Genomic DNA, 5,721 nt, shown 5'->3' with positions numbered 1-5,721 from the left:
ATGCAAACCCTGGCATACTTGGTAGCCAGTGTTACCATATGTGTTAGAATGTAATGCTGTTCTTTTAAATAGACATGAGTTCATTCACTGGCCATGGATTGTTTGGTCCAGACTGGATTATTTACAAGCTGTCGTCATATAGCTGTAACATTGCTGAGTGCAGCTTCAAATAAACAAAAAATTCTACATGTATGATTTTATGTAGAGTCCTCTTTCAGTTTATAATTCAATTATAAAAAATATATTTCAATTTTCTACTTCATGAACTCGATATGTTTGACGAGGTGTGTGATAATGAGTGTCCCGATAAGATAACGTTTGTATAATACAAGTCACCATACCGCTGCAAGTGCAGCTACCATGCAGCTGTGAGACGAACTGCGTATTCCCCAGGAATGAAACACGCTTCTCGAGGAATGATGGTTCTATGGAATTGTGTAGCGTGGTGTTTACAACACTGCAGGTTGCGACACTCGATATCACTACGGTAAAGTTTGGAAAGGTAAGATGTGCCTCTTAAAAGAAGGTTATTTTGTCTTATTGAGCAACACTTTCGTTTAATTTGTTTGTTTGTTGTTTTACACCGCACTCAGCAATATTCCAGCTATATTATGGCGGTCTGTAAATAATCGAGTCTGGACCAGACAATCCAGTGATTGACATCATGAACATCGATCCACGCAATTGGGATCGCTGACATGCATCGGCCAAGTCAGCGAGCCTGACCACCCGATCCCGTAAGTCGCCTTTTACGACATGCATAGTCGCACTTTCGTTTAAAGATATTTAATATCGTGAGTGCAAACGGCGCGAATAAGAAATAATGCATTATACGTTTTGATTATCCGAGTCATTTATACGTTATAATATTTATTTTTAAAAAGGTTCAGTTTGTATACGGCTTTGTATTTAATTTCTGTTTTCAATATGTAATTAGATCTCAAAATATTTTTGTAGTAATCAAATATTCAGACTAACATGTATCTATGAGAAGGATGGTCACGACGGCAAATCTCCATTTGACGACAGTGATTCATTTTGTGGATGGTTTACATCAGTGATATATTGCCTGAACAGCCTGTGAATATTTAGACCACACTGCTACTTGTTTGGACGTGATTTCGTTTATTAGGGACAAGCGAGTATTTGAATGTAGGATGTAGGTTTACGCATTATGGAATGTGGTTTGGAAAGAAATGGACATATTGACGGACTTATTTCTGGATGTGAGGTTACTGCTATACTGGTACATGTATATGTAAGTATTTTGTAACTACGCCCCGCTTGGATTCAGGGTTCAAATAGCTCTCTAACACCCTGCTTGTCGTGCGAGGGTACCTATATAATTTGATGTTCAGGGTAAGTGATTTGGGTTATTGTGTGGCATTGTACCCCGACAGATTGAATCGTTGCTCATAATATCAGTCACTGGGTTGTCTGGTTCAGACTCGATGTCTTGTAGGCCGTCGTCATATAGCTGGTAAGTATATACATGCATATCATAAGAAGGGTGTAGATAAATAGATCTGATTTTAATTCCATTGGTTGGTTTAACGCCGCACATAGCAATATTCCAGCTATATGACGGCGGTCTGTAAATAATCGAGTCTGGAATAGACAATCCAGTGATTAATATCATGAGCATCGATCTACGCAATTTGGATCGATGACATGCATCAACCAAGTCAGCGAGCCTGACCACCCGATCCCGTTAGTCGCCTCTTACGACAAGCATAATCGCCTTTTACGGCAAGCATGGGTTGTTGAAGACCTACTCTACCCCGGATCTTCACGGGTCCTTAATTACAATGACTACTTTAAAATATTCCTAGCTTAATTTGGTTTGACTATTCAAATTAATAAATACATACATTGTACGTCAGCATCTGAAACTGTTTCATCTAATGATACACAATCTGTAACATAACTTAAAGTCGAATGTTGATCTACGTGTATGCACGCGGCGATCAGAGTATTCTCGTATTATTCCGGTACAAAACGAAATTCGTTTCAAGGAAAGGTGACAAATGTTGCATTACAGAATCTTCAAACCTGGTTTTTCGATTCCTTCTACATGTATATTTAACCATGAGTTATCGACACAGATAATGGATATTCACGACTACCTGCAAACCCATGGCAAGAGAAAACGATCTTTCTGTGTCAAATGCGACGTGACCCGATCAATTAAAGCACCTCGTACGACCTACATTGTCTGAAAATAATAACCACCTGATGACATGTATCTACCGTACAAAAAGCGACATATTCATAGAAATATCTGCCAAACGCAGAATCGATTGTCGATTCCGACTATATCACGAGAATGTGTTCATGCATTACAATCCACACGTAATGATACTAGGTGTTCGCGAAAAGATGAGTATCCTGTAACATCTATGGTGATCTATTAACCTAGAATATTGCAAAGTGTATTAAGTATTTCAGGGATGGTTTTAACAAAATGAAGAACAACAGTTCAGAGATGACCTGTTTATTTATTGGTCAGAACTACATGTTCTTTGTACAAGAGCTTTACATGGCCATCTGCTCGCTCTTCTCCTGACTTTCCTTCACTTGGTCAGGCTCTCTGTCCTTCCGGGTCTGAGACCTGGTCAAGCGGATGTCCGGATTTGGACTTACTGGAAGACAAATAAAGAACATATTTATTCCCAGGCAAAACTGATTGTAGGGTTATTACTGTGTACACGACAGAAGGATTATACCACTGTCAAATATTTGAGAATGCAGATCGGGCCTATTGTACATATGTTAGGAATAATTATAAGTGATTGGACTTTGAGATTGTAAGGTTATTAGTGTGCAGAAGGATTGTACCAAATATTTGACAAAGCAAACATCGGCCTACAGATACAGATAAGTATTCGGACATTGTGAGTAGTCTTTAATCTATCATACATAACAAAACAAGTTTTAGTATTCTATTCAACAGCTTCCATATAATATTAGTATTTAAAACACAAACTGGGTGTAAGGGCGTGTCATATATGTCGCTCAATTTTGAGAAACATACACGACCTGCGCAACGAACACAGATGTCGTACACATGTAATGAATAACTACAGGTATTTGTAAGAATTCTGTTTGAATCTGTCATACATACAACTAAAGGTTTATGTTTCCTAAGCACTATACTATTATACGATTTAACAGTTTCCATATAATGATAATTATTCAGTATGTGAGTATGACACAAGTTTTAAAACAGCGTGTGATGTATTAAATACAGTATCCAACAATATTATATCCCAAAATTACGTTCAAAAATGGGAACTACATATTGGCCTTAAAATGACGGATTAAGATTGGCAAACGATTAATCGTAGCCCCCACAGATATAATGTGTCCTCAAAACAAAAATGGTTCCAATACAATATTATTGATCATAGAATTATAACAACAAACGAGATACTGTACAAAATGGGATATAAAGAATGATTTCTTTGCAATTTTTGTGAACGAGAAAAACAAACCTTAGTGCAAGTTCTTTGAGTGCAAAATTGTAAAACATATCTGGAACAACCTTACAACATGGATCAAAGACAAATCTTGAATAGAACAAGAATTTTCAAAATTGACAATTTTTTAGGATATCAACAAAAACGAAATGATGTATTTATATTATAACTGTAACAAAGCAATACATATTCAGATCAAACATTTCCGACTCCATACCAAATTTCCCACATATCAAACAAGAAATAACCGATTCATATTACATCGACAGAAATATATCATATTCACAATGTAAATACACACAGTTCATGACATTTTGGTCTCTCTGTCACCGCCTATTCGCTTAAAATCACGAACTTGCACAATCCAACAATATGACACTGTCAGTTTTTGTTTGTTATCATCTATAGATATACCTTGTAACTTGAATGGATTTAAGATTGCATGTGAACTGCATTCTGTAAACATATTGTTGTGTACTCCAAAAAGAAATAAAAACATAAAAAACAGAGTGTTAGGGCGTGCCATACATGTAGTTCAATTGGGAAAGAATCTTCGATAAAACATCCCCCATACTGCTGTGATAACTGTCACCAGAACTGTTTTGAAATACTCATATATTCATTGTGTATACAAAAACTTTCGCCCCAAAATCATATGATGTAAGTGGATCAGATGGAAAGGATACTGTTTGAGATGTTAATTAGAATAAACTAAAATGTATTGCAGGAGCTACCTACCTAATGGGATTAACAACTGCCACGTTTACATACAAGTAATTATAACGATGAGACAGAGAGACAGAGAGAGAGGTAGGGAGAGACAGGCAGACAGAAGGGGAGAGAGACAGTCAGAGAGAGAGGGAGAGACAGACAGACAGGAGCTACCTACCTAATAGGATTAACAACTGACCGTTTACATACAAGTAATTATAACGATGAGCGAGAGGAGGGGGCGGGGGGGGGGGGGAGACAGTCACAGAGAGAGCGTGACTCAATTTACTAAGTGTTGTGCGTATTAAAACACTAATGTTTCTTTGTCTTAATATAATTTTAGAGATAATCATTTTGATTCTGTTCTTGACAAGTATATGCCAATTAAGACACACATGTACATGCGTAAGTGAGTTTTAGTTTGTATGTCTGTTTGTTTGATTGTTTGTTTGTTGTTTAACGCCGCACTATAGTGCTGACAAACCTAGAAACACAATCGGGGCGAACCGGGATTCGAACCCACAATCATAGGCTTCTGGCATGCCCAAGGAACGCAACTCTGCACAATGAATTGTGCCGCCTTGGACGAGTGGGCCAGCCGTTACCCCTACATGCGTAAAAGAAACCAAAGACTTGGTGATAGAGATCAGATGGGGGAACTATTATTCAGCTAATTAATTGTATAATTTTTATAGATTTTTTAAATAAACTACCCTCTGTATTTTTATACTGATACGTAGAAATGTAAAATTTTTCAAACAAGGATGAATAGTGCGTTTCACTAAATATTAGGTTGTTTAGTTTGTAGTATTGAATGGTGTGTTACACTTACCTTGATCTCTCATAGGAGTAGGGGTCAGGTTCCTACCCTCACCCCCTCTCTGCGGCTCATCAATCCGCCGGGGGGAAGAATCTTTTTTCTTCGGGGAACGAACTTGAGATCCCCCAGATCTCATAAAACCTCGCTTCGCAATTTTCGGCATTATGTATCGATGTCGATCTAGTATATAATAATTTACAACAAAAAATGAGCCAAAGTTCACTTATTGTTCATAAATTTATTCCTATAAATATAAGATTCCAGACATAAACTTCAAGGACACAGAATTTTCAAGCCAGTAATTTGCCATAGAGATTATTAAATGAGACCACATCGTTACCTGAAAATGATAACAAAAATACCCAAAATTTTGTTACGATTATGTTCTGTGTAAGAGAGTTAAAATGTGCGACTACCCACCTGAGTATGTTCAACGGAGAAGGGTGGTTGGTATATTGATTAGTTGTATATTTTGTACATGTGGGTCAAGAACGTGTTTACACCTCCGCATTAATACGATTTCCTGAAAACGTTTGTTATACGCGTCTATAAATAATACAGCCGACTATCACACACAAGTCGTGACTATACTTAGTCTATTGTAAATATAAACACACAATAGTTGCCAAGTGATGATGATAGTTTGGGGTGGCCTTTACAGAGATATAATTAAGATAGTGTCAGTATTTTACGTACTTTCAGTTCAATATT

At 37.1% G+C, this 5,721-nt stretch overlaps 1 long non-coding RNA gene across 1 annotated transcript; it reads right to left on the bottom strand.

Annotated features, from left to right (window-relative positions):
• Positions 1-2,539: 2,539 nt before the first annotated feature.
• On the bottom strand, positions 2,540-5,489 carry LOC139450763 (uncharacterized). Its single transcript, XR_011652243.1, has 3 exons — positions 5,431-5,489; positions 5,023-5,190; positions 2,540-2,642 (listed from the first exon to the last, which is right to left on the bottom strand). It is a non-coding gene; the product is annotated as an uncharacterized lncRNA (long non-coding RNA).
• Positions 5,490-5,721: the final 232 nt, after the last annotated feature.

The sequence above is a fragment of the Haliotis cracherodii genome, unplaced genomic scaffold (assembly GCF_022045235.1).
Source record: "Haliotis cracherodii isolate W230 unplaced genomic scaffold, xgHalCrac1.p SCAF_8, whole genome shotgun sequence".
NCBI classification, from domain to species: domain Eukaryota; kingdom Metazoa; phylum Mollusca; class Gastropoda; order Lepetellida; family Haliotidae; genus Haliotis; species Haliotis cracherodii.
The sequence above is the reverse complement of the archived record's forward strand: the minus strand, read 5'-3'. Positions and strand labels throughout refer to the sequence as shown.